Source organism: Bos grunniens, chromosome 10 (genome assembly GCF_055505025.1).
Source record: "Bos grunniens cultivar Pamir isolate PY7600 chromosome 10, Bosgru_T2T1.0, whole genome shotgun sequence".
NCBI classification, from domain to species: Eukaryota; Metazoa; Chordata; class Mammalia; order Artiodactyla; family Bovidae; genus Bos; species Bos grunniens.
Genome location: NC_141174.1, coordinates 99902841 through 99919007, shown reverse-complemented (window position 1 = coordinate 99919007; position 16167 = coordinate 99902841). Strand labels below are relative to the sequence as shown.

Genomic DNA, 16167 nt, shown 5'->3' with positions numbered 1-16167 from the left:
ATTTCCTTCCCATTTGGGGGATTTTCTTCCCATTTAGTTCTCCACAGAGCATTGAGTAGGGTTCCCTGAGCTAGACAGGAGGTTCTCATGAGTTATCTGCTTTATCCATAGTATCAACAGTGTACATATGTCAATCCCAGTACATCCCAGTCCATCACACCCTGCCCCTTCCCCCCACTGGTGTTCATACATTTGTTTTCTCTTTCACTGCAGCACTACTTACAGTAGCCAGGACATGGAAGCAACTTAAACGTCCATCAACAGAGGAATGGATAAAGAAGATGTGAGACATATACACATGGAATATTACTCAGCCATAAAAAGAATGAAACGATCATTTGTAGAGATGTGGATGGACTTAGACAGCATCATAGAGTGAAGTAAGTCAGAAAGAGAAAAACAATGTTGTATATTAACACATTTTATGTGGTCTAGAAAAATGGTACAGATGATCTTATTCGCATCCCTTTCCTACTTTGCACCTTGCATTTGAAAATGAGACCCTCCTCCCATGAAAGTGAGATGTTCCATTGGTTTTATCTTCCACATCATGTCTCAGTATCTCAGAGAACTTACACTGACCATTTCCCCAACCTCAGTTCACCCGAGCAGTAACCTAGCATGTCAATTTGTAAGAAGTGAAAAAAAACCCTGGAGTAAGTTGCTGTAGAAATATCATATCAGTTAATCCAGATTTCCATGTATTATAACCATAAAGTATAAATTGGTTTTCCTCCTACTGAATAGAAATTGAAACCAAACAAAATAAAACAAGCAAATTCTCCTCCAAGTGTGAACACCACAGATGAACTTTTTTCTTCCATTTTGCAGGATGTTGTCACCGACACTGAAATCTGTCAACTGACTATCGCTTGGAGTCAGCTGAACTGCTTATACCACATACAGGGGAAAAGCATAAATGTGTGTCTGACTTCCATGAAATTAATTATAGATGAGCTACTAAAGAGAGAGCAAGAAGAAAAGTGAGAGCTGAGAAAATAACAATTTAAATCTTAAGAGCAATTCTGCCTGCCAGTCTCTTCACTGCTCACATGACCTACAATAGTGTTGTCCAGGAGGAAGAAAATGAATCCCTGGAGTGTGTACTACACCAATCTTTATCATCTCAAATCTCATCTCACAGACAGTGAACTCATCTTTGTTGTCAGCATCAGTCATCATGGTGATCAACGTTATTACTATCAGAGCTGGGCAAGAATACCCAGGATGCATGGTGAGTATTCACCATCATTGTTCCTCCTGCTTTGTTAAATGCATCCTTCTTCTTATCTTACTATCCCATAATTTAATACCCTGTAGGATTATATTTTGCATGTTTACACTGTGTTATATCCTGTATGTTATTGTGTGTTTTATCTTAGAGGAACTTTTATGCCAAACCACATGCAGTCTATGTTCAATTTAAGAAATTCTCTAGAATTACTTTGAAAAAAACATGATTATCACTTTCCTTTTTGACTTTACAACTTAACCCCCAATATTTGCTGTGATTGCCTACAGCACAGAAAGTAATATTGTTTTCCAAGAGAGAGTGATTTATTATCTAATAATTGTACCTAAAGATGTTACCTTATTTTTTAAAAATTAAAGAAGAAAGCAAGAACTGGGAAACTGGGAAACTTTTTGCCAACATAAAATCCAGAAGAAAGAACTCTAAAACATGTTTAAAAGAAAATCTGTAGCTAACATGTTTATTTCCATCCTTAGAGAGTTGGAGTGACCTAATAACCCTAAATCTAATCCTATCCCAACCCTAATACTCTGTCAAGTCTAAAAGCCAAGAAAAGAATAGACATAATAAATTATGTAAAAAGTTTAATCCTGTATTAACTTAATAGATGTCATAAGAAAAAATAGATGTTTAAGAAAAAGATGTCATAAACAAAATCAATAAACACAAGATCAGGAAACATATTTGCAATATATAGCCCCCCCAAATTTAGCATATGTAATTGTATTAGTTATCTAATTCTGCAAAATAAATAACCCCCAAACTTAGCAGCTTAAAACAATACACCTTTGTTATTCACAGTTTCTGTGGATCCAGAAGTGAAAGTAAAACTCACTCTGTCATGTCCAACTCTTTGCAACCCCATAGACTATATAGTCCTTGGAATTCTCCAGGCCAGAATACTGGAGTGGGTAGCCATTCCCTTCTCCAGGGGATCTTTCCAACCCAGGGATCAAACCCAGGTCTCCTGCGTTGCAGGGGGATTCTTTACCAGCTGAGCCACAAGGGAAGCCCAAGAATACTGGAGTGTGTAGCCTATCCCTTCTCCAGTGGATCTTTTTGACCCAGGAATCAAACCATGGTCTCCTGCATTGCAGGTGGATTTTTTACCAGCTGAGCTATCAGGGAAGCCCATGGGTCAGGAATCCAGGCACAAATGAACTGCGTCCTCGGCTTTAGGGTCCCTCACAAGATTGCAGTCAAGATGTTAGCCAGGCTGCAGTCTCATTTGAAGGCTTGAATGGGGAAGAATCTGCTGCCAAGCTTATATTAATGTTTGCAGCATTTATTTCCTTGAGGAATATTGGAATAAGGGCCTCAGCTTCTCACGGGTCTTTGGCTGGAGGCGACCTTAGTTCCATGCCAGGTGGCCCTCTCCATCAGAGAAAGCACATAAAAGAGCCACAGAAAGAGTATGAGCAAAATGGAAGTCATGGTCTCTGTGACATAATCACAGAAGTGGCATCCTGTCACTTTTGCTGTATACTAATCTTTAGAAGTAAATCACTAGACAGAGCCCACACTCAGAGGAGGGGATTACGTAAGAGCATGAATACTAGCATGCAGAGTCACTGGGATCCTTTCTGGAAGGCTGCCTTCTACAGTAATACACAAATTGCTTTTACATACTAGTTAGAAAAAGACAACGAAATTTAAATGTGAGCAAATGATAGAAATAGGCAATTCACTAAAAAGGAAGTCTATAGTAGTTGTGAAAATGCAAATTAAAATGGCAGTAAAAGAATCACATTAATTCTCAGATAAGACTCAGATAAATGTATAAAGATGCATTGCTAATGAAAATATGAATTCTACAGCCTTTTGGAAAGCAACTTGTTAATATCAATTAAAGTCAGAAATATGTATTTCTTTTGACTTGGAAATCTAATATATCAAATTAAAATCAAGAATTCACACACACACACACACACACTACACACAAACCATACACATACATGCTCACTGTAGTATTATCTTGGTACCAAAAAACTGGAAACAAAATGGATAGCCTTCGACAGGTAGCTAGTAAAATAGAGAGAGATATGTGTATATGTAATATTATGCAGCCATCAAAAAGGATGAATTAGAGGAAGAGAATGAATGCCCACACCTCAAATAAAGGAAGATAGAGAAAAAAAGAAAGCAAATAAAGATGGTAAAAAAAGGGTAACTATGAGAATAAGCATGCATTTATATAAGATTATATTTATCTGTGGCTTGTGAACAAAGAAAATAGATATAAGTTTTAATGCATTAGTTCTGTGTTAAGTGGAAGAATTTTCATTATACATTTATAATATGAGACTACTTTAAACATTGACTTATAACATATAGTACACATAGGATGAATAACATATACATCAAGTTTTGTTATCAAGGAAAATATACAGCAAGTTTTTAACATCAGTTACCTGAGCTGAGTTTGTTAGAGGAAATGGTGGAAAAAGAGGATAAGGAGGAAGCTGTGCAATAAAACAAAAACAAATCATTATTTACACCTAAAAGTGAATATGATAAGCAGGTATAATCTTATTATATACTGAGCTAAATATACATTAGGCTTCCCTTGTGGCTCAAGAGTAAAGAGTCTGCTTGCAATGTGGGAGACCCGGGTTTGATCCCTGGGTTGGGAAGATCTCCTGAAGAAGAAAATGGCAACCCACTCCAGTATTCCTGCCTGGATAATCCCAGTGAACAAAGGAGCCTGACAGACTACAGTCCATGGTGTTGGGAAGAGTCGGACATGACTGAGCGACTTCACTATCTTTTCAAATATATACATATATTTGTACAAATAGAAGTACAAGAAAGTCACTGGAATATTCATAGTGGTTGCCTTAAGATTGAGTCCAATAAATTTTATTTTCTTCCTCATAGCTTTATATATTAATTTTTTAAAAGAGCCTGTATTATTTATGTAGTTGGAATGAAGTGAAATTTATAGATATGTACTTGCGCACATATGAATACACACATGGGTTATATATAAATACAAGCTCTGAGAATGAGGTGAATTGACCGGCAAGATTTCTGTCCAGAGGAAAGGAGAAAGGGCATTTTATGTCAAAGACACAGTATAAAGAGAGATGTTGACTCAGAAAAGCAAAAAATCATGTGAAGGGGAAACAAAATATCTGATTGGCTCATACCGACCAGGAAAGAAAGTAGTAAGATTCTATGTGCAGGCTGGAACCAAATTAGGAAGGACTTTGAAGACAGTTCAGACTTTATCTAAGCAGTGGGGGAGCAGAATTTGAGTTGAAGGTGATACGATAAAAATCTGTTGGAAGATGAACCTGGCCCTGGTGTTCTGGACAGAATGGTAAAGAGTGGCCCCGAGACAGAGCGCTACTGAGGTTAATTATACAGACCCAGCATGAAGCAGTCAGAGCCGGAAGTGGGTTGTGTCTGGGGAAGAAAGTAACACAGTCGGCACTACAAAAAGTGGCTTAATGATGGGTTCCTGGCAAGGAGATTTTGAGGAAAAAGCATCTACAAGCATCAATTACACCAACACGCAGCCCTTGTTCTTATGCTTGTGTGACAGAAGATGTGCTGGCGTTTCTGAAATAAATCAGAATAGCACATTTTGTATACATAAACATTTAAGGACTTATACATTTATTGTCTAGCACTTACCTTTAATTTATAAGAACTTACACATTTATTGTGTAGCACCAGGGTTTCCCTGGTGGCTCAGAGGGTAAAGAATCTGCCTGCAATGCAAGTGATCAGGGTTCCATCCCTGGGTTGGGAAGATCCCGTGGAGAAGGAAATGGCAACCCACTCCAGTATTCCTGCCTGGAGAATTCCATTGACAGAGGAGCCTGGTGGGCTACAGTCCATGGGGTCACGAAGAGTTGGACACAACTGAGTGACTAACACTTACTTATCTTTGCAACAGTCAAGCAAGAAGTGGAGAGAAGGAGTGATGTCCCACTTTCTCAGATGAAGAAGAGAAAGCTTCAAAAGATAAAAAACCTGCCCAGCCTTACATAGCTTAATTTCAATCTAAAGATTTGACCAAAATTTTCTCTTTGAGTTGGTCTTCAACCTTAGCCTTTGGAAGACCTTCAAGCTTTTTAACATTTCTGGAAATATTTCTGATAAACAATAATATGAACCATCAAGGTATAATAATATCTAATCTGTGTAATGACAGTTAAACAGGACACACTAGTTGAGTTTATTATCAATAACTGAATATTCACTTTCAAAATATAGGGAAGCATCCTAGACACAAAGAGAAAATCTACTTATGTGTTTACATGTTGAAATTTGAAAAGTCTGTAAAATTGTGTGATAGCTCATTATGACTGTGAAAATCATTAATTTTATGTAGAATAATTTTAAGTTGTTTTTTAAAAAATAGAAAGCACTTTCTTAAAGCAGTGCACAAAGCTTCAGTGTGTGGCATTGTTTCATCAAAATTATATCTTCTGGTATATGATAATTCTTTACCTTAGTAAATTACTGCTAAGTAGAAAAAATAAAATTAAATCCTCAATGACAATATCACTATCAGCAGTCTCTGAGTCTAGAAGAACTGTAAATATTGTTCCTCAGTTAACCTAAGTGGAAAGTGACTACTTTCCATTACAAATTTACAGCATAATGACCATAGAATCAGTCCAGTAACTGACATTACTGGGAAATTATTGATTCTCGAACATAATGTCCAATTTAAAAAATTTTGTCAACTAAAAACTTTGATATCAAAATTATCAAAATAATTAAATTGTTGTTAGACTAGGAACATCCATTTTATGATGAACTGAAGTTTCAAGTAGCCTTAGCTTTGTTGAAACTGGACATGAACTTTGGTCCACAGAACACTGTATCCCACTGATCTAGCTCCTATAATCAGCTAGTAACTGTGAGAACCAGGTTCAAACTCAGCCATTGACCTCTTGTGGTCTTCCCCACTAGAATACTTGCTTCCACCATACAGGAAAGGAGTGGACACAGAGAAATCCTTAGCTTTCCAAATTATTTGGAGAGTACTGTTTCTCTTATTATCAGTGTCCCCTCAAAGCCTCAGCGTCAGTAGTGAGATCATGGCCAATTTGAGTCTCTTGGAAATATAACTTGTATTACCTTCTGAGCAAAAAAGCCCATGTGATATATCAGTATTAACTGATTTGGGTCTGAAAGGGAGTCGATCCTGACTTAGATTCTTATGCAACAACCAACAGTATTATCCAGAATAAACTCTGACTGACCTAAACTAATTTCTTGGAAAGTGTTCTAGGTATTTTCCAAAAAAGACTAGAATAGGAAGTTAGCCAGCTTGGCAGTGTTTATCCAAGAAACCTGCCAAAAGTCTGGCTTGATTTGCCAGTGTCAATATTCTAGAGTGCAAACATATTCTTGTGCAAGGGACATTGTGTAAGCTAGAAATTAATCTTAGTTCATTCATTGTCCAAGGATGGATGCTACAGAAAGAAGCTCAAGTAATAGTTCCAGAATCAAAGTACGGGCCTCTCTGGTGAAGCTCTACTTAATTGCCTTTTCAATAAGGGAGGAAAGCCCTTGTTTGAAACCGTGTTGAAGGCAGTGATGTGGGGGACTGCTGGTGGAAACAAGAGGGGGCTATTTTCTTCTTCATATCTTTGTCCAAACTAGAACTAAATATGTGTTCAAAGACCTTTGTGCACTCAGCCAGAGTGGGTTTTATTCCAGGTATCCTCTGTCTGTATCACGGCAGCAATGACTAGAATAAAAGTGGATTTGAAAAGGTCAGTTCTAGCCCAGCATTATTAATCAAGAGAATATCTTTATCCCTTAAGACCTCATAATAAGAACTGAATCACGAGTATCAATATGGATGTAAGGATAATACCATACTATTAAGTCATGTGAAGACATATCATGATGTCAATCGTGGTATACCAGGAAGTCACTGTGAAATGTTTAGGATGATAGTTTCTCAGTACTGTCAGTTTCTAAGCACTAGAATTGAATCTTTCACATTAATGGCAATTTGGGTGTCATTGACTGGAGCTCAGCTGCCTTACCATCAAGTCAAGGAGATGGGGTGAGGCTGGTCACAAATCCCAGAGTTTTGGATGGATCACTGAATAAGAGTTTGTCTAGTTTATTTTGTTGACAAAGGCCCCTTCCTACCCACGGCCCTTCCGTGGGTAGTAAATAGAGTCCATCTCTCTTTATGGCTCACACTCAAAACTCAAAGACCAGAGAAAACTGAGAAAAGATGGGACAATATCTTCCTATGGCCTTGGCCTCATTTCCTTCTGGTCTGGCTCCTTGTCTTTGAGCTCCAAAGAATGTGGGCGAATGTTTGTGCTTGTGATTGATTTAATAAGAATAGAAAAAGATGAGATGGTTCAGATTGCTCTTGTCAGTCCAGAGATCAGTTTCCAACTCTGCTTTTCTACGTTCTCTAATGTAATGGGCCTGCCCAAGAGAGACGAGAACAAAGAAGTGTGTATGGGAGATGGTCATGATCTCTGTCAAGCCAAGACCACCCAGTGGATTAACGGAAGGACAGAAGCCAGCCAAGGCCACAGGATAATATTGCAGAGAATGTCTACTGAGACATAAGTAATGCTACTCCCAGGATCTCATTTCTCCAAATACCCCATTTCTTGTAATACCAGAAACTCTCTTCTCCTTCATTTATTATACTTCTGCAGCTTCTTCTGAAACTGATTGCTTGTTCCTTTTCAATTTTGTATCTTGTTATGGGTCATTTCTCTTACACTAGAGATGCTAAAGGCTGCAGATTCTGCTGGAAAGTGACTCATAAATCTCATTTGTGTTAAAAATTTAAAACCTCATGGAGTTTGGGCCAAACACAAAATGTCAGGATGTTTGAAATCATATGAAAATGTAGATAAAGACCTTAAGTAAATAGCATAGTGACTAAAGAAACTGGTGCCAGTAATAGCTCTCACTTATTGAGGACCAACTATGTACTTAAAGGTACCAGTGACCAAGTTTCATTAGAACTGCTGCTGCTAAGTCACTTCAGTCGTGTCCAACTCTGTGTGACCCCATAGATGGCAGCCCACCAGGCTCCCCCGTCCCTGGGATTCTCCAGGCAAGAATACTGGAGTGGGTTGCCATTTCCTTTAGAACAGCATCTATTAAAAGATAAAAAGATGGTCTTCAAAGCCAAGGGCTGGATCTTTTCAAAGTGGCTTCTGTAAGTTATCTAAGGAACTCAGGAGCACATTTGTGTGTATCTGAGCCTTGATACTGGCACTGGAGATGGAATCATAAGGGTTTTGAGTCTATCAAAAAGTGGTGGTGGCGGCTGGTTGATAGTGAGCCCTGGTGACCATTGTGGTATGGAGGACCTCAGAGGGGAGAGTTGGCCCAGGTCTGCCCCATGACCTGTGGGTTTTCATGGCTCTCAACTTCACAGCAAGGACTGGACTTGAGAGTCCAGAGTCAGCTAAGTCAGAGTTGGTGAATGATTAGATAATAACAGGCTTGAGTGCCAAAGAGGGCTGGAAAGATGCCTTTTCAGGTGCTTCCAGCAACCAGCCACTTTTGCCATTTTGCTCCCCTTCACTTCTAGCATAATTTTAAATAATAATATTTAGCATATATTTAGTACTTATTTTCTTCCAGGCTGCATTTAAAGTAATTTACCTGTGTTGTCTCACCCAAATAACAATTTACAAGGTAGCTAATATTATCATTCTGTATTCACTGATATGAAAACTGATATTTAGAGAAGTTTGGTAACTTGCCGAAGGTTACCCAGCTAGTAGATGGTGAATCTACAATGTCTACCTTCCAGCTATACTATGATTGCAGCTACCTCTAAGAACAATTCTTTTGCTCTACCACTATGCATTCTCTCCTTTCTTCTATGTGTCTACGCTATTTCTTATGCAATTTCCCTCTCTCTTGCAGGTTAACAAGTAATAGTACAATTTTTAAAGATTGCATCCTACTCAGAGAGTTTGGTCAGATCACTTGAATATATTGTGCTCCAGTTAGAGATATCCCCTTCCCCCAAGAGGGGCACACAAAGTGTAAACTCTTTTTGTGATCAGGCCAATCCCCAGATGTTTGTGAGGGTAGGAAACCCAAGTCATCCAACAATCAAGCAGAGTCAATTGTAATAGATGCAGTGAAATATGATATGTTATCATTATGACAAGAGGCACTGCAAGATCCCAAACTACCTCAATTATCAGTCTTGCTACTTCAATTCAGTTCAGTTCAGTTCAGTCACTCAGTCATGTCCGATTCATTGTGACCCCATGAATTGCAGCACGCCAGGCCTCCCTGTCCATCACCAACTCCCGGAGTTCACCCAAACCCACGTCCATCTAGTCAGTGATGCCATCCAGCCATCTCATCCTCTGTCGTCCCCTTCTCCTCCTGCCCCCAATCCCTCCCAGCATCAGGGTCTTTTCCAATGAGTCAACTCTTCGCATGAGGTGGCCAAAGTACTGGAGTTTCAGCTTTAGCATCATTCCTTCCAAAGAAATCCCAGGGCTGATCTCCTTCAGAATGGACTGGTTGGATCTCCTTGCAGTCCAAGGGACTCTCAAGAGTCTTCTCCAACACCACAGTTCAAAAGCATCAATTCTTCAGCTCTCAGCCTTCTTCACAGTCCAACTCTCACATCCATACATGACCACAGGAAAAACCATAGCCTTGACTAGATGAACTTTTGTTGGCAAAGTAATGTCTTTGCTTTTTAATATGCTGTCTAGGTTGGTCATAACTTTCCTTCCAAGGAGTAAGCGTCTTTTAATTTCATGGCTGCAGTCACCATCTGCAGTGATTTTGGAGCCCAAAAAATAAAGTCTGACACTGTTTCCACTGTTTCCCCATCTATTTCCCGTGAAGTGATGGGACCAGATGCCATGATCTTCGTTTTCTGAATGTTGAGTTTTAAGCCAACTTTTTCATGCTCCTCTTTCACCTTCATCAAGAGACTTTTGAGTTCCTCTTCACTTTCTGCCATAAGGGTGGTGTCATCTGCATATCTGAGGTTATTGATATTTCTCCCGGCAATCTTGATTCCATACTTACCAGAGCACTAATAATACACACATATTAATATAGTTCTCATTCCAGGGACATGGTAGATTGAGCTAACTAATGTGTAATGTTCTCTTAATGCAGTTATATAGAAATGCTGAATGAAGTAGAGTTCAGAACTTTTATATCACAGCAGAGCCCAGAAAAGGAAAACTGCCACATGCCAGGAATGAAGAGTGAACCCCGTCAGACCTGTGCATAGCTGATTGACTGCTTTCCTAAGAGCCTTGATGCAGAGACCCAGGCTCTCTGTGTCTTATGGCTCTACCATCTTTACCATGTAATTTTCAAAGTCATTGTATTTATTTTCATTAAGCTGATGAAGGATAAGAGCACAGAGGATGGTCTGTTGGAGTTTTATGGATCAGACCTACAAATAGCCTATAGTACTTCCATTAAACTTCTGGTGAACTCACTTCACAGTGGCTGGGAATGTAGGCAGATTGTACCAGGAGGAGGAGGAGGAACTTTGTTTGGAGATTATTGTATTGTATAATGCAATACAAGAACCTTATAATATAGTGTTATCGTAAGCTAAGTAACCTTACCTTCTAAACATTCTGGATAAATAGAAGTTGGAAAAAAAGGTACAAACTCTAAGTCTCAGTTGCTTACATTTTGATGAACAGATTGAGAAACTTTTAAATAAATTCATAGCTGAAAGTCTTTGTCTCTAGGTACATTCTCTTTTTATATTATGCTCATAGCTGTAAATGGATTCCATCTCTTCCAACAGGTGAAGCTTGATATCCAATTGTATAGCAAAGGAGGATGCTTTACTTTTCCATTAATGGCTAATAAGTATATTTCTGGATTTAGGAAAACATGTTTTCCTTTCACTACTCAAAATTGGTGTGTATTTGTTGCCTTCCTTAGAAAGCTATGAGTTCATATAATACAGGAGGTTGAAATACCTGCATGTTTTAGAGATAACTGAGTTCAAGTGCCAAGGCCAAATTATAGATGTATTCAATCAGATGAAAATATTAGTTTTTGTATTTCTGAGCATATTTGCTTTGAAGTCATTCAAATAAGGGAGAAGGAAATGGCAACCCACTCCAGTGTTCTTGCCTGGAGAATTCCAAGGTCTGGGGGAGCCTGGTGGGCTGCCATGTATGGGGTCGCACAGAGTCGGACACGACTGATGTGACTTAGCAGCAGCAGCAGCAGCAGCAGCAGAAGGTTGGCTTGATTTCTTAGTTTGCTCTCACAGCCAAGCCCATCTCCACTCACTAGTCTCTGCTGCAGCTTGCTGTAAGTGGCTACCTGTGAGCATTCCCAGTACAGCTTGATGGAATCCATAAGAGGATGGGTAAGTATTGTCTTTGGCCTGCCACAGGCAGGTGGTTTAAGAGCTATCACATATCAGTCCTCTTTAATTGTGCCTAGATTTGTTATTAGAGTAGGACAAAGCCTAGGAAACTAGAAATCATATGGGAAAGGTTTGAGATACAGAGGTAAAGTTGGGGGAGGGGCCAGCATCTTACAAAAGTGTTAGTGATATACATGGTCTGAATCTCTGTACTCTTCTCTTTGTACATTGGGAGTAAAGCCATTGGGTGGGGCTGCAGGGTGGCTCAGATCTGAGAACAAACACTGACCCCTCATTCTCCACTCTTGGCTCTCACTCAACCATCTGAGGAGACTTTGGGATCTCAGACAAGGGAACGTCTCAGATTCTTTCGTGATTCCATTTCTGTCTTTGTCAGAAACTTTACGGAGGATTTTTCTCAAGACCACAGCTGCAGAGGGGTTGTTTCAGGTCAGTGAGAAAAAGGGATCCACTCCTTGGAGTGAGACTAAATAAAACTGTAAAGTCAAAAAGGTTGCAGTTTTCACAGCGATCCCTGAGAAGACTCAGGGAATCAGGGCCACTGAACCACTGTCAGCATCATGTGGTACGGACCTGACCTGGGATTCCCTTACAGCTGGAGCAAAGAACAAAAGACCATGAAGGAGCTGTCCTTTCTGAGATCTACAAGTGGGTGTCTGTGATTCTTCCCTTTGTTTCCATTTAAATTTTCATCATTTGGCCTTTATGAATGGACAGACATGAATCTGATCCTTGCTTTAAACTTTTTCTGGAGCAACAGGTGAATAGATTGCATACCTTTTCTGCTAAACCTTGAGACAGGTTCAAAACTAACCTTGTGAGAAGAGAAGGAACTAGCAGAGCCCTCAGCCAGTGTGAATCCTCCACTTGGCATCTGGGCTGGAAACTTTTCTCAACCACACTCTCAGTATTGTCAATCCACAGGTCTTTCCTCCTGAGTTCTGCCTTCATTTATGACTTTTCTCAGTGCTTCTTCAGCATTCTTTGACTTTTATCATGGTATTTGGCAAAGTTGTGTTTCACAGATGTGTTATTCTAAACATAAGTTTTCTCTTAAGCTATCTAAGAAATAGGTTTTTCCATGAACTGAACTGCAGGTCTAGAGCCATCTTTCTGGTTGTGTTAGATGGACGGGTCTCCCCTGCACCTGGAATTACCTTGCCCTTGCATGTAACCTTGTCTTTTGTTTGTAGTGGGATGTGAAAGTAGAATATGTAGTGGAATATGAAATATTATATGTGCATAATGCCCACAGTAATGACGTGGAACTTCTAGAGTGTCAGCAGATAAGTGGTCTGGCAACAGTAGTAGGTCTGGCATCTTGTCTTAATTCTCATATGTCCTTCCCCTTCTGTGATCAGTTTTTGCAAGTCCTGCATTATCAAAACATGGATTTGATAATATAACCTGTGTATATTACATGCATTACCCGTAGAAATAGAAAACTTAGAGAACACAAGCACAGGTTCCTCAAAGGTTAGGGATTATTTCACAGAATCTTTTCAGCTCTCTAACATTTCCTTCTAGAATTAACTTACTGCAATATTTTTCACCGAAACTGTGAACCACTTCCCATTACATATGTTCTGCTTCTTGACCATAGGAAATCACATTTTTAGTTGGGTGTGTTGCTGCGCAGCTAAAGGCACATTTCTCAGCCTTTCCTTTGCCACTGACTTTGGCTGTGTCATTAAGTTTCAGCCAATGAGATATAAATGTAATTCTTAAGTCAAGTTTGGTGATAGAGTTCCCTTAAGAGAGTCTCCTCTATTTGCTGTCTGGTAGATGTAATTAGAAGATTGTAGGGGTTTTTACGAACAAAGATCACATCATAGGGATGACAACACAGAGGCCTGGGAAGATTGTGGGTTCCTGATGACTCTGTAGAGTCATCTCGTCAGCCCTAGATCTTTGTACTTCTTTTGTGTGTGAGAGAAATAAGACATATCTATATTGTTTAAATCACTGTCATTTTAAGATTTTCTGTTATACACTGCTGATCCTAATCTTAACTCAGAAACATCTCCCATCCACTTAATACCATTGATTCAAGGATCCATGGACAAGTATAATAATAATTTTAATAATAATTTTCAGTCTATGACTTTAAGGATAAAATGGCAAAAGTGAGTGTCATGACTCCAATTTTAAGATTAAATTGTACAGTAATTTCTAATAGTCAGAAAAAAGTAGACCTCAGAACCATCACCCTTATTTTCTTTCTTGCCCTTTCTGTCAAGTGTAAGATTATTCAAGTCATAACCCAAGAGAAAGGTCCATGGTTACATAGGCTCTGAAGCTTTATATCCCTCATTTCCATCTTACACTATCCTACTTCTCTTATTAGCACATGCAAAATTAAATGGTTTGCTACTCAGTCAAGATTAGAGAACTTTTGCAAAGTTTGTTTCCTGGGCTTGGACTAAAGAAATGAATTAATGATTTTGTGCATAATTAATGGGTTCTAGAAAGGAATATTTGTTCAAATAAGAAATCAATCCATGAAACAAAATGTCAAAAGTTTATTACAACAGATTCAAAGTTTATTATAAGAATGACAGCAGAGCCCTTCCTTGTTTTTCAACCACATACAACAAATTTTAAACTTTGTTCTTAGTTATGGTTGTTTGAATTGTGAATATTAAAGTCACCAGCATGTCAACATTCAGAAAACTAAGATCATGGCATCTGGTCCCATCACTTCATGGCAGATAGATGGGGAAAAAATGGAAACAGTGGCAGACTTTATTTTCTCGGGCTCCAGAGTCACTGCAGATGGTGACTGCAGCCATGAAATTAAAAGACACTTGCTCCTTGGAAGAAAAGCTATGACCTACCTAGACAGTGTATTAAAAAGCAGGGACATTACTTTGCCAACAAAGGTCCATCTAGTCAAAGCTATGGTTTTTTCAGTAGTTATGTATGAATGTGAGAGTTGGACCATAAAGAAAGCTGATGCTTTTGAACTATGGTGTTGAAGAAGACTCCTGAGAGTCCCTTGGACTGCAAGGAGATCCAACCAGTTCATCCTAAAGGAAATCAATCCTGAATATTCATTAGAAGGACTGATGCTGAAGCTCCAAAACTTTGGCCACCTGATGTGAAGAACTGACTCATTGGAAAAGACCCTGATACTGGGAAAGACTAAAGGCAGGAGGAGAAGGGAACAACAGAAGATGAGATAATTGGGTGGCATCACTGACTCGAAGGACATGAGTTTGAGCAAGTTCCGGGGATTGGCGATGGACAGGGAAGCCTGGTGTGCTGCAGTCCATGGGGTTGCAAAGAGTCAGACATGACTGAGCAACTGAACTGAACTGAACAGTATGTCAGAAAGGAAAAGACAGAGAACAGAGGCTATTTCACCTTTTCAAAAAGGTGAATAAAGAAAGAGTCATATGTTCGCTTAAGTATGCTCTGTTTCTTTAAGAGGCCCAACTCAATTCTCCTTTTCTATTTACATAGAGTTGAAATTAGAAGCATTCTGTAGATTAGTGGATCTATTTTAACTAAAAAGTATAAGACGATGACACTATATAAAGAAAGTCTGACTCCCTCTTGGTAATATTGACAGGCTTTGAAATATGTTAATTCTCTTGAGTCCATTTGTCCCCAAATAGTGTTTCTCTCATTGCAAGCATATGGTGGTGCCATATTATTGGCAAAAATTATTTTGTTAGAGTCAAAAGCCTATAAAGAACTCAGTAAGTATGGAAAGAGCTTGGAATATCCTTTTTCTAGAGTGAACTGCATCTGAATTATAATAGCTGCTTGTTTCACGATCACTCACTTCTAGCCCAATTCCTGATATCTCTGAATGAATTGGCAGAACACATGTAACCTTTATGACTCAGGCCACTTAATTGATCATTATAATATTAGAGAGAAAGGGGACAAAGATAGTTTCCAATTAGAATGAAAGCCAAGGTATAGTCAACTATTGATTATGTGTGATGACTTAACTGTGGTTAAGAAGAGCCTTTATGTCTAAGCTTTGATCTTTTCATTCCAGGCATGTCAATAGTCATCATTACTCAGTCAGTACCCAGTCATCACCCTGATCAGATACCCACTCCTCACCTCCGCCTGGGTGCCCGAGTTATTCCAAAGCAATATAATATAACAGCAGCAATCATCCTAGGTAACATAGCAGGCTATTCACTAGCACTCAACAGGCATCTTTAAAGCCATGTACTGTATTCACTTGGAGCTTCCCAGGTGGCTCAGTGGTAGAGTCTGCCTGCCAATGCAGGAGATGCAGGTGATGCGGGTAAGATCCCGGGGTCAGGTAGATCTCCTGGAGAAGGAAATGGCAAACCACTCCAGTATTCTTGCCTGGAAAATTCCATGAACAGCAGAGCCTGGTGGGCTATATAGTGCATGGGGTTATGAAGAGTCAGACATGACTGAGTGACTGAGCATGCACACACTGTATTCACTCATTTATTCTTTACAATAACTCTCTGAGATTCTATTCTAGAATAGAATAACATCACTGAGGCAAGAGATTAAATAACTTGCTCAAGGTCACTCAGCTACTAAATGATACATC

The 16167-nt window shown here is 39.2% G+C and overlaps 1 protein-coding gene across 1 annotated transcript in view; it reads left to right on the top strand.

Annotated features, from left to right (window-relative positions):
- The window catches only part of YTHDC2 (YTH N6-methyladenosine RNA binding protein C2), a 235940-nt gene that overhangs the window by 45263 nt on the left and 174510 nt on the right, over nucleotides 1–16167 (top strand). Inside the window, exons 4-5 of the mRNA XM_086323296.1 lie at nucleotides 214–380; nucleotides 832–1234. The gene's annotated coding sequence lies outside the window, so the exon portion shown is untranslated. The remainder of the gene's footprint in view (nucleotides 1–213; nucleotides 381–831; nucleotides 1235–16167) is intronic.